This window comes from Ovis aries, chromosome 19, assembly GCF_016772045.2.
Source record: "Ovis aries strain OAR_USU_Benz2616 breed Rambouillet chromosome 19, ARS-UI_Ramb_v3.0, whole genome shotgun sequence".
NCBI classification, from domain to species: domain Eukaryota; kingdom Metazoa; phylum Chordata; class Mammalia; order Artiodactyla; family Bovidae; genus Ovis; species Ovis aries.
In genome coordinates this window covers 32,152,817-32,170,172 of record NC_056072.1, presented here as the reverse complement: position 1 = coordinate 32,170,172, position 17,356 = coordinate 32,152,817, and the positions used below count along the sequence as shown (strand labels likewise).

Genomic DNA, 17,356 nt, shown 5'->3' with positions numbered 1-17,356 from the left:
TGTTGTGTCTCCTGCATTGGCAGATGGGTTCTTTACCACTAGTGCCACCTGGGAAGCGTGTAAAGGTCACCAGCCTGCAAACAGTGTCCTCGGACAGGTTACTGGAAAAGAATTTTGAAATGGGTGGATCTTGGAGAACCCAATTTCCAGCAGTCATTTCAAATTTAATGAACACAGTTTATTCTTTTTTCTTTCCTTTGGTTTTTTAAGAAGCACATATTTTAAACATGCTCCATAAGAGAGCTAGAAATCAAACATGCTCCCCTTTTAGAGAGCTAGGAATCAAAACTGCAGCAAGGTATCTCCTCTCATCACTCACAAGGGCCATCACCAGACAGTCGACCCACAAGGAACACGTGACAGCAAGAGCATGCATGAAACAGGACCCTCCTACCTTGTTTTGAGGAATGGATCAGGCAGCAGCCACGGTGGAGAACAGTGTGGAGGTTCCTGAAAACACAAAAAACAGAGCTGCCACATGACCTTGAAATCCCACCCTTGGACCTGCAGGCCAAGGAAAACCATAATTTTAAAAGACAGCTGTTCCCTAAAGTTCACTGCAGCACCATGGGCAATGCAAGCAACGGAAAGCTCCCTGGACAGACGCCTGGAGAAGATGAGGTCACCCGGTACCATGGGATAGGATTTAGCCAGGAAAATGAATTACTGCCTTTGCAGCCACATGGATGGTCCTGGAGATGATCGTGCTCACTGAAGGAAGTCAGCTAGGGAACAACAGAACTATGAGAACTCTTAGAGGCCAAATCTAAACTACCATACAACTGCACTCATTTATGAAACAGACTTCAAAAGAAACTTATGGTTCCCAAGGGGGAAAAAATTGGGGTAAAGAAGGACAAGGGGACGGCAGGAAGAACTTAGGAGGGTGGGATTCACACATACACAACATTATATATGGAACAGATCACCAAGAAGCACTTACTGCAAAGCACAGGGAAGCCTACTCAACAGTCTCTAATAAGCTATACAGGAAGAGAGTGTGACTAAGAGTTGATATATGCATACGTATAAGTGAATCCTTTTCTGCTACATTGAAATAAACCACTGGAAGTTAACTATATTTCAACACTAAAACAAAATCAAATCTAAAAAGGAAAAAAAAAAAGGAAAGTAAAGAATCGCCAAGAATATTGCCCCTTGGGCTTGGGGACTGGGTTGCTTTCACATCCCTGGAGCCCAGGCCACACAGGGTCCCCTAGGCTGAACTGTGGTGCAGCTGGGGGAGCTGGGGACGAGGTGCCAGTGAATGAACGCTTCTTGGTCCTGGAGTGCCCAGTCTCCTGTGAATGGGACCCGAATCTCATGTCCAGGAGGGCCCTCCTATACCTCACCCTAGTCAAGTACATTCAGGAAACGTGGTCCTCTGTGCCATATGAGCTTTGAAAAGTCACCTGCTCCCCAGGTCCCCTGTGCTGGGGTTTCTATCAGCAGCCTCCTTCCTCTGGAGTCTTGCCACCTATGGACCACAGCATCCTCAGCATCTCCGTTAGGGCGGGAATCAGGATTTCTGAGAAGGAAGAACACTTCACAGTAAAGTGCCAAGAGAGGAGCCCTGGACTCTCTCTTCCAGCGCACTCCACTGGAAGCCACCACCCAGGTACATCACTTTCTCTAGGCCTCTGATTACCCAAGTCGCCCGAGGCAGGAGCAGAGTTGTGCTGCCGCCTTGTGGACGTTTTCTGGAACTACAAGTGCCAGAGCTGAACTGCTGGGCACTTCAGAGTCGTAAGGCCTGAGGGACTGTAAAGGAAACCAGCACACAAGCTATGTCCTGGGGCAGGTCATATAAAAAGAATTTAAAAGAGGATGGGTCTTTTGAAAGCTGCTTTCCAGAGGTTAATTTTACATACTTTTTTCTTCTATTTGGTATTTTAAAAAGAACATATTTTAAATATGCGCCACTGAAGAGGAAAAGTTAAAATTTTACATAACCTCCTTCTCTTTCAGCCTCCCCTGCCCCTTGCAAAGTCTTGATCACGTAGGTCACGTAGTCTCAGAAAGTGGGGACTTGCAATACTAGGAACTGCAGTTTATCTCACTCACCCTTGTCCTGCTCTTTGCAATCACCGAGCCCCTGCAAACCTGCTTAATCAAGACTGTCCAGGTCAGGCATCCCCCTCCCCATCTTGACCACTGTTCCCACGTGCACGAAACCCCTTAGTTTAAACCAGCCTATTAACAGCTAGTGTTGCCCACTACAGTCTGTCTATAAAAACTCTGTAATCCCTTTGTGCAGGGCTCAGAGCTTGGAGTAGTAACTCCTCTGGGGAGTTCTCCAACTCTCCGAGGGTGGTGCTTGGTTTCTTGAGTACTGATTTCTGCAACACCAAAATGCTCATCTTCCAGAGCTGCAAATCAAAACTGCAGCAAGGTAACTCCTCGTACCAGTCACAGCGGCCATCACCACACAGTCCACACACAAGGAAAGCTGGAAAGGGAGGACATGCCTGAAACAGGACCCTCCTACCTTGTTTTGAGAAATGAAAGTGGGCAACTGACACAGTGGAGAACAGTGTGGACACTCTGGAAAAGCTACAAACAGAGCTACCACATAACTTAGCGACCCCACCCCTGGACCTGCAGGCCAAGGAAAAACCATAATTTGAAAAGACACCTGTACCCGAAAGTTCACTGTAGCACCACGGGTAATAGCTAGCAACCCAAAGCTTCCTGGACAGATGTGTGGAGAAGAAGATGCGGTCAGTCTGTACCATGGAATAGGATTTAGCCATGAAAATGAATTAACGCCTTTGCAGCCACATGGATGGACCTGGAGAGGATCATGCTAAATGAAGGAAGTTAGAGAGGGAACAACAGAATGACTATGGCATCTCTTAGAGGTGGATTCTAATACGTGATACAACTGTATTCCCTTATGAAACAGACTTAAAGTCTGCAAAAAGAAACATGGTTCTCAAAGGGGAAGAATCCGTGGTAAAGTTGGAGGGGGAAGTAGGGAGAACTTAGGAGGGTGGGATTCACACATACACAATACTATATATGAAAGAGATCATCAAGAAGTACCTACTGCAAAGCACAGGGAATGCCTCCCTAACAGTCTCTGATAAGCTGCACAGGAAAAGACCAGTGACTAAGAGCTGATATTATAAGAGAGTCTGTTTCGCTACACTGAAAAAAATCAAACCACAGGAATTCAAGTATATTTCAACATTAAAGCAAAATCAAATCTAAAAAAAAACAAGGACTGTAAATACCGCCAAGAATGTTGCCGTTAGTCCTCGGGGACTAGAGTGTAGCCATATCCCTGGAGCCCAAGTCGCCCGGCATCCTCCAGGCTGAACTGTGGGTGTAGCTGAGGGAGTTGGGGACAAGATACCAGCCAATGAGCCTCTCTTGGGCCCCTAGTGTCCAGTCCCTTGTGGATGGGACCACGATCTCCTGAGCCAGGCGGGCCCTCTTACAACTCATGCAACTCGAGAACACCCAAGAAACAGTGGACCGCTATGCGGAGAGAGCTTTGAAAAGTCACCTGCTCCCCAGGGCTCCTGTATTGGGGTTCCCACCTGCCGCTGCCTTCCTCGGGAGTCTCACCCAGTCTATGGATCACAGCACCCTCAGCATCACCGTGACGGCAGAGCTTGGGATGTCTGGGAAAGGGAATGCTACTTGGAAAATAGTAGGGAGACACAAACCCTAGGCTCTTTCTTCCAGCACATTCCACCGGAAGCTACATCCAAGGACACCACTTTTTTCTAGGCTTCTGGTTGCCCATGTCACCCTAGTGAAGAGCTGAGAAGTGCTGAAGTGCGTAGAATCGAGAAATTCATATTTATGAACTCCTTTACCAAACCAATCCCCCAGTCTCAGACTCAGAAAACCAATGTCTGGTTACCTTGCTGTCAACAACTGCTCTCTCACTTTATTGGCCTGCCACGTGACATAGAGTGTGTCTTGTCTTGGTAATGTGATGGTGAACTAGTTAAATACAGACTACATTTATTGATATTAGAGAATGCCTTTGGAAATTGTACTGTGGAAGTAGAGAAAGATATACAAAAGTTTAATGTCGGGAAGAAAAAAATTTTTTCCATCTACCCTTCTGATTTTTTAGCTGAGTTGCCTTAAGAAAAGACAGATTAATAAAGAGAAAAACAGAAGTTTGTAACATTTGGTTCATGTATACATGGGAGATACCCAGAGGAAAGTGAGTACCCAAAGAGCTAGCTTTAGAATTTAGGATTAAATCCCGTTTTAATATGGAAAGAGAACTGGGCATGTCGGCCTCTTGCAAGTCAGTCTCTTCAGTTATGTCGACTCTTTGTAACCCCACGGACTGTAGCCCACCAGGCTCCTCTTTCCACCGGATTCTCCAGGCAAGAATACTGGAGTGGGTTGCCATGCCCTCCTCCAGGGGATCTTCCTGACCCAGGGATCGAACCCGAGTCTCTTATATAAGTCTCCTGAATTAGCAGGCAAGTTCTTTACCATTACAGCCGCCTGGGAAGCCCATGTCGGCCTCTTAGGGGAGAGTAAATAATTTTTTTTTCCCGTAAAGATGATTGGACCCCTAATGGAACTGATGAGAGGTATGCCAGTTTTTGACAAAGTTTTTGTCACAGTGTGGTGAGGACTTCTAGTTTCCTCTCCTGTGAATTATCAACCTTCCCTGATAGAGGAAATTCACCATGAGGAGATTTATGACAATTGACCACCTTCTGAAGGATCTGTCTTTGCAGGTAAAGGCAGCTTAGAGATTATCATAGTAAGTTACATCGGTCAGACAGAGAAAGACAAACATCATACGATATCACTTATATGTGGAATCTAAGCAGAAAAAAAAATGATACAAAAGTCTTTATACTTATTTACATATCAGAAACAGACCCACAAACACAGAAAATAAACTTATGGTTACCAAAGTGGAAGGAATGAGGGAAGGACAAATTAGGAGTTTGCTATTAACATACACACACTACTGTATACATATAACCAACAAGGACCTACGAAATAGCACAGGGAACGACACTCAGTATTTTGTAATAACTGTTAAGGGAAAAGAATCTGAAAAAGAATGCAAGTGTTGGTCACTCAGTCATACCCGACTCTTTGTGACCCCATGGGATTCTCCAGGCAAGAATACTGGAGTGGGGTGCCATTCCCTTCTCCAGGGGATCTTCCCAACCCAGAGACTGCAATTTGATTCTTTTACCATGGAATCACGAGGGATTCCTTTCCCATATCCATCACACACACACACACACACACACACACACACACACACATACACGTGTGTATATATGTATATTATATGAAGTGTCTAGAGCTCAAAATAATCAGTATACCAACAAAGGAGCATATTTTGTGCAGCATGTCCTGAATCCTACAGTTGTAACTTTCACTAAGTGTTGTCTTCTCAAAAAATTCATGCTGACTCACTTCAGACCAAGTTCAGCTGGGCCTGAAAGTAGGAGCTGGCCAAAGAGTGGTGAAGGCTGTGTTATTTCCTCCATGACAAGGACTGGACAAGGAAGGTGGATATTTGATGCGCTGTCCAACCGTGTTAAAGGTTTGAGGACTTCTAAAATCATATAGTCACCAAACATTCTCCCCTTTCATCTCACATGGGTTAAAGATCCCAAGGGCTGAACAAATGTTTGGACACCTTCAGAGTTCTAATTACTGAGAGGATGAAAGTTTGCTGTTAAGATTTAAGCATAGCCTGCAGTAGCATCCGTGCAGTCAGACAACGCACCTGGTGGATTGATTCCCTTCTTGTTTGACTGGGAAGAGCAGAGAGCGTGGCTCTTGCACCAGGTGCCCAAAGGCATTCCAACTTGTTTCAAAGAGCCACTGTGTGAGGTTCACAGAGATGTCACTTTAAACTGATGTGAAGGGCGCCTGCCTGCTGATTCCCTCAAGTAGCCTCAGAAAAATCTGATCCTTACCAACCTCCAGGGCACACACACTCCCTGAGAATGTAAGTCAGCTGAATTCTTCCTAAACACATGCACTTATTTTTTTTTTTTTGAGTAAGTTGCTTTACACTGCTGTGTCAGTTACTGCTATACAGTAAAGTGAATTAGCCATGTGTAAATATATATATATATATATATATATGTATATAAACAGCCCCTCTTTTTTGGATTTCCTTCCCTTTCAAGGCACCACAGAGCACCAAGTAGAGTTCTCTGTGCTATACAGTAGGATCTCATTAATTATCTATTTTACACATAGTATCAGCAGTGTATAGGGCTTCCCAGGTGGCGCTAATGGTAAAGAACTCGCCTGCCGGTGCAGGAGACGCAAGAGACGTAGGCTCGATCCCTCGGTCAGGAAGATTCCCTGGAGGAGGGCGTGGCAATCCACTCCGGTATTCTTGTCTAGAGAATCCCCGTGGACAGAGAAGCCTGGTGGGCTCCAGTCCATACAGTTGCATAGAGTTGGATATGACTGAAGTGACTTAGTACGCGCATATCAGCGGTGCATGTATGTCAATACCAATTTCCCAATTCATCCCACTACCTGCTTTTCCCCCTTGGTATTCATAACTTTGATCTCTACATCTGTGTCTCTATTTCTGGTTTGCAAATAAGAGCATCTGTATCATTTTTCTAGATTCCACATATGTGCATGAATATATGATATTTGTTTTTCTCCTGCTGACTTAACTGGCTTACTTTTACACAGTGCTTTTCACGCTAAGAAAATGCAGTATATACGGCTTCAGTGTTTCTGTTTGTTTATGATCGATGGCCTTTTCTCTGCAGCAATCCTGTAATAGTTTGCCTTCTTATTTTTATTATTCTCGCTGCATACTAATACTTGAAACATTTCAGTAAATCATGGTTCTCTGGTTCCTACTTCAGACTCATTTAACTAATTTAATGAGCTCTGTCTAATTATCGCATTTCACCTTTCATACAAGAGTGCAGCAATGCTTTCGCTGAAATAGCTGGTAATAGCTCAAACACTCAGAAAGGGAAGAAATGAGGATGTATAATTCAGGACTCACAAGAGTTCAGATAGAATTCTTACAGATACATGTACATAGCTGTTCTATGTATGCCTCCATTAATTAATCCATTCACACATTCATTATGTATGCTCCAGGCATCACAAAAGACATCACATGAGCTTAAACAGCTCTTTCTTAGGTCTGTGTCCCTTTTAGGGGAGCATAAAACACGATGGTTAATAATTCTTGAGCTAGACTGTGTATACTTGCATCCTGGCCGCACCATTTCTTAGCCATGTGACCTTGGGCAAGTCAATTAGCCAGCTTATGACTCAATTTCCCCATCAGTAAAATGGGCATTATTATATATGGGCTTCCGTCATAGCTCAGTTGGTAAAGAATCCGCCTGCAATGCAGGAGACCCCGGGTCGATTCCTGGGTCGGGAAAATCTGCTGGAGAGGGGATAGGCTACCCACTCAAATATTCCTGGGCTTCCCCTGTGGCTCAGCTGATAAAGAATGCGCCTGCAATGCAGGAGACCTGGGTTTGATCCCTGGGTTGGGAAGATCCCCTGGAGAAGGGAACCATTACCCACTCCAGTATTCTGGCCTGGAGAATTCCAGAGATTATACAGTCCATGGGGTCGCAAAGAATGGGACACAACTGAGCGACCTTAAAAAAAAAAAAAAAAGCTGCCAGCACTACAGGACTATTGTAAACATTAAATGAGTCAATACATATACAAACATGTTAAAGAGTGTCTGAGGCATAATAGGCATTTCACAGTTGTTGCCTCTATGTTTCCATCGTATTGTGTCTTGTGCGTGTCACATGAGGCGACTGCAATTGCCTGTCTACATATCTGGGCTTCCCTGGTGGCTCAGTGGTAAAGAATCTGCCTGCCAAGGCAGGAGACACAGGTTTGATCGCTGAGTGGGGAAGATCCTCTAGAGAAGGAAATGGCAACCCACTCCAGTATTCTTGCCTGGGAAATCCCATGGGCAGAGGAGCCTGGCTATAGCCCATGGGTTGCAAAAGAGTTGGACACAACCAAGCAATTAAAACAACAACAAATCTACTTATCTATTTTTTATTATTTATCTGTTATTTACTGTTTGCTTCCTTCATCAAACTATAGGATCCATAAAGACAGAGGCTATTAATAAATTTGCCATGCTTGGCATTGTGCTTGGCTTATAGTAAAGTGCCCAATTGATGTTTGCTGAATGAATGGACCAATGAATGAATGATTCCCTTTGGGGATGTGTAAGCCCGTTCACTCTCGACAAACTTCTCACTTCAGAGATTTCTGTGGCACATGTCTATCAAATACCATTTGCTGGAAATTCCACATGGTTTTCTGTCCAGATGGTGCCCATGACAAAGGCAAGGCATTCTGGCACGCAGGAAACTCAGGGTGCCAGATGCCTAGGCAAGTCACTGTATTATTCATCATCAAATGTTGTTGGCCAGGGAAGTGATGGCTGTCAGCTGAGCCCCACGGTGGTCCAGTGAAGAGTCTGGTCTCTAAAATCACAGCAGCTAGGACCATCATTAGGGAGAGAGGATGCTGTGGTAGGAAGATGGGGGTTAAAAAAGGGAGAAGTTTCTCAGTCTTGTTTTGGCTTTGCAACCTTGGGCAAGCCACTTCACCTCTCTGGTTCTCTCGGCTTAGTGTTTTTATAAATGAAAGCAAACTGTCATCAGTATTTCCCAAACCTGGTTGTGTCCCCAGAATCTTCGGGAAAGCTTTTTAAAATACAGATTCCTCTAGACTAGCAATCAGCAAACTTGGTCTATGAAGGGCCAGATAGCAAATACTTTAGGCTTTGTAGGTTGTATGATGTGCGTTCCAGCTGCCATGCTCAAGTCTCCCACTGTGTCATCAAAGCAGCGATGAAGATGATTCGTCCACCAACAAACGTGGCAGATTTGGCCAGCTTTCCTGGTGGCCATGGTTTGCTGACCACCCTGCATCGCACCCCCCGCTAGGCCAGACATGGTCTCTGCTGGATAACGACCAGTTTTCTTATTTACCAAAGCTCCTCCAGATGACAGGGAGAGGCAGCTGCACTTGGGATCCACCAGATTAGATGCTAGAAGTCTTCTTCTCGCCTTTACTGGAGTTCTCATTCTCCGTTTCTTATTTTCACTGTAAGAAGTGGTTACTCTGAGTCAACACTATTTAGCTGGAGATCTTAATATTCTTTCAAATGCATCCCATTTGGGTATTAGCTTTCGACATCTAAAGTTTTTATTCTCTCAAAAGTCAATTCTCTGTTCCACGCTTTCAACATCTGAAGTTTTTATTCTCTCAAAATTCAATTCTCTGTTCCACCAGGAAAAGTTTGAACAGTCCTTTTCATTGCATTGAAACCGAAAAGCACTTCTGTGTGTGACACCCTTGTCAGTTCTTTGCAGGTGACAACTTCACCACTAACTTGCAAATGCAAAGTTTAGTATTATCCTGTTTAGGCACTAAAGGGATACAGTGAGTCTCAACTTTAAGAAAGGATAATAGAAAAAAATATGCAATTATGAAACAGGTATGGGTGTTAATACTGTTTCCTTTGTACAAAGAGTTCCCTTTCTACTAAAGTCATGACTACTGGGTGATAAGACATCCTGAGCCCTAGAGACAGTCGTGTTTTTTCACTTATGTTCACTGAGCAATTGCCATAGTTCCCTCTTTCACTCTCAAAAGTGTCCAATTTGGATGAGAAATTACATGGCCATTCTTATGGGTGACCTGGAGGGAAGATAGTCAAAACGATGCTCCATTGATTTTGCACTTTCTAAAAGGCAGGCACTGCTCTGAGGGTTTTACTGATATTATCCCAACTAATCATTATAGTATTTTGCCGATGGCTTGTGTCTTTGTTGTTGTTTTAGTTGCTAAGTCATGTCTGACTCTTCTGCAACCCTGTGGACTGTAGCTCGCCAGGCTCCTCTGTCCAAGGGAGCTCCGAGGCAAGAATGCTAGAGTGGGTTGCCATTTCCCTCTCCAGGGGCTCTTCCCCACTCAGGGACTGAACCTGTGTCTCCTGCATTGGCCAGCACGTTCACCACGGAGCCACCAGGGCAGCAACGGTGTCTTTAGAGTGGGTTTTTTCAAAAGCAGGCCTGGGGCAGGGATTCGGGTTAGGTGGTTTTGGGGGAAATGCTCTGAGGAAGAACAGAAAGGGAAGCAAGGAAGCAAAGCATGGAGAGGGAGGAAGCCAACACACAGGACCTTTGTGAGCAGGTTACGGCGGTAAATAAGTGGGGCTCAGTCTCCCCGGGAACCCCGAGAGTCATGACAGCGTGCCTCGGATGGGGCAGTGAAGCTACAGTTCTGTTCCACAGCTCCTACCCCTCTTGGGTGAGGGTCACGCCTGCAGATGTCCACTTGCCCTCCCACATGTCTGGCCTGCCCCATAGTCAGAAAGAGCTCACTCCGGTGGGTAGAGAGCAAACACGCTCAGGCGAAAGACAAAAAGAGGCTTGTCAGTGTGTACGTTTGTCCACAGACAACCTTCAGGGTAGGCCCAGGGGCACCGATAGCTTCCTGTGTTTGAATCCAAGTTCTACCCTTTTCATCGATATGATCGTGGGCAAGTCATTTGAGCCCTTAAGTCTCAGTTTTTCCACCTGTAAAACAGGGATAACAACAGCATGTGCCCAGAGCTGTTACGAGGCCTAAATGAGATCACAGAAGCACAGCGGTCCTCTGTCAGTTTTCCCTGCCCAGGATCCACGTCGTCTTCCCTTGGCACAGTCCCTGGATACTCTTTAGAAGAATCAGCCTCTGAAGATCCCTGGTGTTTGAGAGGAGGGAGACTACTCTCAGCTCCAGGGATAGAACATGACTGGTCCTTCCAAGCACCACTTTCTCCTGTCCATCATTTGTTTAGATCTGGGTATGGAATCTACGTGGGATCAGTGGGATCTCAACATGGGACTTCCTACTGCAACTAATAAAAAGGAGTTTCCCTTCACACTAGCCCAGACATAGAAGCAACCTAAATGCGCATCAGCAGACGACGGATGGCGAAGATGTGGCCCACATGTGCGATGGATGCTGCTGTTGCCGTTCAGTCGCCCAACTGTGTCTGACGCTTTGCGACCCCCATGGACTGCAGCACACCAGGCCCCCCTGAAATACTACTCAGCCATTAAAAAGGATGAAATAATGTCTTCTGCGTCCACATGGATGCAACCAGCGATTATCATACTAAGTGAAGGAAGTCAGAAAGAGAAAGAAAATACCTTATGTCGGGACTTAGATGTGGAGTCTAAACTATGATGTGAATGAACCCATCTGTGAAACAGAGACAGACTCAGAGAACAGACCTGTGCTTGACGACTGGGAGAGGGCTGGGGGAGGGCTGGAGCAGGAGGCTGGAGTTAGCAGATGTGTGCTATAATGCATAGAACGGATAAACAACACAGATCGACTGCACAGCACAGAGAACTACATGCAATATCCTGGGATCAACCATAATGGCAAAGAATACTTTAAAAGGAATGTGCGTGTAATATATGTTTAACTGAATCATTTTTCTATAACCTGACACAGCACAACATTGTAAATAAACTATAATAAATTTATATTTTAAAAAAAAGAATGGCAGAGGACAGGGAGAAGAAAGCTAATTTCTGAACATTATTGAGCCCCTCAATCAAGCAACCTGAAAGCTTGGCCCATCTCTGCACTTGCTGTTCTGAGAGTTAAAATTTTGCTTCACTATTTAAACCTGTGTGCATCCAGGAATCTATTATCTGCTGTGGAAAGCACCCACCTGTGCTATCAGTACAGACTATGACTTGTAAAGTCTGGGTTCAGTATTCCAGAGTGAGGAATACAGATTAGGATGATGTAACAAAGATGCCCTAAAAGTGTGTCTCTTAACCAAGAACAAAAGTTGATTTCTTTCTCAGAAGAGTTCGCAGCACAGGTCCTGGACAGGTTAAGGTGGCTCTACAATCATTGGGACCAAGTTTCTCCTGCATCCTTAGCAGGCAGCTTCCATCTTCCCATCTCAACCAGCTGCTCTGGGTCCCAGCAGCACTTACAGCCTCCAGCCAGTGGGAAGAAGACAGAGATGATGTGGATACCCACTGCCTGCAGTTACCATTTGAGCCACCAGGGAATGCCCCCTGCAAGGGTACAACCCAGAAATTAATCACACACATTACATCTCATTGGCTGGAACTCAGGCATGTGATAGCACTCAACTGCAAGGAAGGCTGAAAAACGTGGTTATCATTCTGTGTGGTCATATGTTCAGCTCTATTTCTACCAGAAAAAAAAAGGAAAAATAAATACTGGGACACAGAGCTAGCCGCCTCCACTAAAGAAGAAGGGAGGCTTACCTGTATTTGTTTCAACTGACAATTTTTTCACTAAAACGACTTCAGAATGTAAACAGGATTTAAAAGAAATGCTTTTTAGCACTTTCCCAAAGATTTAACCATGCCTATTTACTTAGAAACGGGTAAAACCGTACTTCTTTTCATCTCTTCTTTTTAGGCAGATCTCAGAAGGATTCCAGCAATCAGTGATCCCAAATTAGCACAGCTGATTACCCTGTGTACATGAAATTAATAACTGAATTTCACCAATTTCCCTTCATTCCAACTGTCTTTTCCTCAATTAGGCTGCACAACTATGGTTTAATTATATTCTTTTGATAGTCACCAGAATCCCATAACAAGCTCCTCTTTCACAATCCTATTATTAATCAGGGTAATTCAATTTATGGAAAAATAAAGACAGACAAATAGAGAAAAATGACTGAGCTGGCAAGAAGCGCGGTGTTCTGCAGCCTGGCTAAAATGGCTGTCAATGAAGGGTTTACAGAATTAAGACAGAAGCAAGACTTGGATTCAGCGGCAGCAGGTTTTAAATGATGTACGAGGCGTCACCAAAGCAAATCCCATTCTCCATGGTCCCCTCGGGGTCAAGTACCATGTTTCAATTACAATTTCACCAAATTGCTGTGATGCCACGAATGTTCCAGATTAACAGTGGTACAGCACCGTTCTTGGCAGGACGGAATCAAAAAAATCTAGTTCAGAGGTTTGTTGAAATACACCCCAAGACACTCAGCTGCAAAACACATTAAAGACTCCAAGATGATGGGAATGTTTCTGATCTGTATTCCCCAAAGAGGTTACTTTTGCAGAGAGCAAGTTTATTATTTATGGTAGCGAATAAAACTTCTCAGTGCAGCCAAGGAGGCTTCTTGCAATTACATCAGGAAGGCACCATCATGCAGTCCATTATGGAAATCATATTGATATGAATGGGCAAGGCTATTGTTTCACCAGGATGCATATTTCTTTCCAGAGCATGCTCATGATGGCCTGGCAAGGAGATAATGAATTGTTTGGTTCGACTTATCATTTCAAATGGCTTTATTCCTTGGAAGAAGATTTTGTATAGAAAGACATTATTTTGCGAATTCTACTTCAGATGATCAGCTGAGTTTTATGAGATGATCTCATAGGAGCTTGACATGGGTCAGACGACCAGTGCCATACTGGGTATACTGGGAGCTCCAGAAGACTGTGAGTTTGACCCACACTGGTGACTCTGTTAGCATCTTCAAGCCTTGAAGTGAGTCTCTGGGGAACTGTATCTTTGGCTAATTCCTTCCACATATCATATCCTCAAGAAGTATTACCAATCCAGGATCTAACATCTCAATTTGAGGGGCAGTGCTGAGAACTCCTTATGATTTTAAGTAGAGGAGAAAGAACTTGCCCTGAAAGAAATGAAGACTGGAAAAACCTTTGGACCCTCTCTCCAGGAGTAATTTACCTAGTAGGAATGGGAAGAGACCAATTGTGAATATACAGCCTCTGATTTCTTTGGCTTTTCTTCTTTCTCAACTGCACACGCTCCCTCCCCTAATTATCAGCTTCATGAGGGTGAGGCAGTTGAATCTTCTATATAACTGGTAGCTAAGTGTCCACTATGGGGCTTCCCTGATGGCTTAAGCAGTAAAGAATATGCCTGCAATGCAGGAGACTCGAGAGATGTGGATTCAACTGCTGGGCTGGGAAGATCACCTAGAGAAGGAAATGACAACCCACTCCAGTATTCCTGCCTGGGGAATCCCACAGACAAAGGAGCCTGGCGAGCTGTGGTCCATACGGTCATAAAGACTGAAGCGACTTAGCACAGCATGGCACAGTGGACATTTGTGTGCGTATGTGCTCAGTCAGGTCCAACTCTTTGCGACCCTATGGACCAGAGTCCACCAGGCTCCTCTGTCCGTGGGATTCCCCAGGCAAGAATACCGGAGTGGGTTGCCATTCCCTTTTCTTGGGGATCTTTCCGATCAGGGGTTGAACCCAGTGTTCGAACTCAGGTCTCCTGCATTGTAGGTGGACACTTAACCACTGAGCCACCAGGGAAGCCCATGTCAACCACCCCTACGTAATTCAAAAATCAGAGAGTCACTTGAGTCTCTAAGACACAAATGCCCAAGGCATGGTAGAGCCCGCCGGTAATTTATCCAGTGGTCTGAATTACTTGCTCTTCTCTTGCTTCCTCATCTTGAGTCTTAGCTCATGTACCTACTGGGAACTACTAAGGACAAGTGACAGAAATCTGTTCTAGCACGCTAAGTTAAGAAAAAAGGAAGAAAGAAACATGGTGTCTGATACTTGTATGAGCATTTTTGTCCCCAAAGCTACAAGTTCAAATACTACCTGTATGATTCCAATGTTAAGTGTTCAACACAGCAAAAACCAAAGAATTTCCCCTGGAAGATACGTTCCAGTATCATAGAGCTCAATTGTCTTAAACCCCAGACCACTGCTGCACAGCCTTGTGCTATTTTATTCACGTGTTCTAGTCACCATTTAAGCATATTAAGCACAAGCCATGTGAAGGGCAATAATGAAAATGAGAAACAGGGTTTCTGCCTTCACAGAGGCTACTCCCTGGTGGGGCAAATGGACTGTTATTTTTTTCCCCTTAATTTATTTATTTTTAATTGAAGGATAATTGCTTTATAATATTGTGTTGGTTTCTGCTGTACATCAACAGGCATCAGCCATAGGTATACATATGTCCCCTCCCTCTGGAAACTCCCTCCCACCTCCCACTCCATCCCCCACTTCTAGGTTGTCACAGAGCACCAATTTGAGCTCCCTGAGTCATACAGCAAATTCCCATTGGCTATCTATTTTACATACGGTAAAGTATGTTTCATTCTCTTTTGGCCAAACCAATACTTTACCCCAGTACTGTTGTTGTGAGGTCTGGAGTGTGAAACAGTGTATGTTAATTTCCTGGCCCATGTATTTTTTTTTTTTCTGCTCATAATAGCATTGGTTACTGCATGAGACTCAGATTAAATAACCAGTACTTGTAATTTATTAGGCCATTTTGTGGTTACAGATGGATAAATTCCAATGTGAAACACCTGAAGCATTTTTGCTTTGGGGAAATTTAGAGAAGGATATTCTGAGACTTTGCATACTTTACATACCAGTGAAGCAATAGAAAAGGCAGGTAGAAAGCCAGGGCCCAAGAAGGATATAATCCAGAGTTCAAATGCCATCAGAATGCTAATTCTCCTTCTGCATGTCAACTTCAATCTTCTGGTTCACTGACCCTTTCTATACAGAGGCAAACTTGGTCACAGAAGCTCCCAAGCTTCACCTTGTCCAAATTCAATCCCCACCGGACAAAGAAAACCTCAACCTTCAGGGTCTCAAGTTCAAGCATCTCAGGGAAGAGCTCCAGTTGGCCAGTTGAAGTCAGGTCCCTATTTCTGGACAAACCATCCCCAACAGAGAACATGGTCCTAGTATATCAAATCACTATTCCTACAGAAACCAGGGAAATAGGGCTCTTTGGGGGCAATTCCCAAAAGACTGAGTGAGCTTACCAAGTGGCACGGTGGTAAAGAATCTGCCTGCCAATGTAGGAGACACAAGAGAAGTAGGTTTATTATCTGGGTTGGGAAGATCCCTTGGAAAAGGAAATGGCAACTCACTCCAGTAGTCTTGCCTGGAAAATCCCATGGACAGAGGAGCCTGGCAGGCTACAGTCCATGGGGTCACAAACAGTTGGACATGACTGAGCACGCAACTGAGCAGAAAATTCCACAAATACTGACTAGATGTTTTTATGCTAACTGCTTCCATAAAGTGATGCCATAGACAACAATAATTGAATAAACAAGACAGGTTCTTTTAAAAGCTGAAATTCTGCTGAAGGGAAAAATCATCACCTCTGTTTCAGAAATAACTGAGCATGCACGATTTATTTGATTTGCTTATGCCAAAATGTTCCTTTGGACCTGTTGTTAGGCACCCAAATTCAAGTTCCTTAGACTTTCCTTTGCTTTTTAAGGGGTTGAAAGGTAAAAGCTTCAGTGAGACAAGGCACTTTAAAAATACCCTAAACAAGCACTGTTGCTGAGAGCTCTTCTGCAGCCCTAAGAATATCACAGAAGTGAGCATGCTGGGAATTGCAGGTCATACCCTGGAGACATGGGAAGTGTGTCTGCTCCTGTACTTAATGATCAGACACAGACTCCCACAGGTGACTGGTCCTGTGAACATGACTAATAAGGAGTGAGGAGGAGGAGGAAGGAGAAGCAGGAGAGAAAGAGACAGGAGGAAGAGGGGAAGGGAGGGGAGAAAGAAGGAGGGTGGAAATGAGCGGTGAGACAGGAAAAGTAACCCAGTCTGACCTGGGGACCTGCTGTAATATCTTTCTTCAAAAAGCAAGTTTCATGTAAACATTTCACAGAAAAGGTTTTCTAGGTATTCACACCAACTTTCCTCTAATTTAAGGATCAAAGCTTTTACCAATATCTCCTGAAGGATGTTGAAGGAGACAAGAATTGCCAAGTTGGTCCAGAGACTGCCAAAGTGTGGGTGTGTGCTGTTGTTTGAGATGACCTCGTGGGGTCCCCAGAGGGGCCCCTCAATAATACCACAATCCAGGGTAAAATGTTGCCCCTTTTTGCTTCTCTTTCAATCCCTCTAAATAGTCCTCAAAGAGTTTCAGTTTGGTGTTATTACTTAGCACTTCTCTAAAGTCAATTCTATCCCCACTGTTGTACAGAGAAAAAGCAGGGCCTCCAGGAGGACCTAGATAGAACTTAATAACAAAGATGTGTTTACATTGAATTTAATATCCAAATAATCTTCAGTTTTAGGCTGGGATTATTGGTCTTTCTTTTATAGTAGGCATGTAAAGTTACCTTTACAACATATATATAGTTTGAGTTTAAAAAAGTCAAGAAACCTAAAAAGTATCAGAAGTGGTAAGACCACAGGTTAGCAGAGAGATGGAAAATACTCTTAGTCACTGAGCATGTACAATTGATGGTGAGATTCCTGGGTCAAAAGGAGACCCCGTGTTCCCAACCTTTGTCAGTGTGGGAGTAATAATCAAATATTGTAGG

The 17,356-nt window shown here is 44.2% G+C and overlaps 1 protein-coding gene across 3 annotated transcripts in view; it reads right to left on the bottom strand.

Moving 5' to 3' along the window:
• FRMD4B (FERM domain containing 4B) overlaps positions 1-17,356 on the bottom strand; it is a 374,847-nt gene that overhangs the window by 298,691 nt on the left and 58,800 nt on the right. The window contains exon 2 of one of the 3 annotated variants that reach the window (XM_042235971.2): positions 395-450. The exons of the other annotated variants lie outside the window; for them this stretch is intronic. The gene's annotated coding sequence lies outside the window, so the exon portion shown is untranslated. The remainder of the gene's footprint in view (positions 1-394; positions 451-17,356) is intronic. 3 annotated transcript variants of the gene reach the window in all.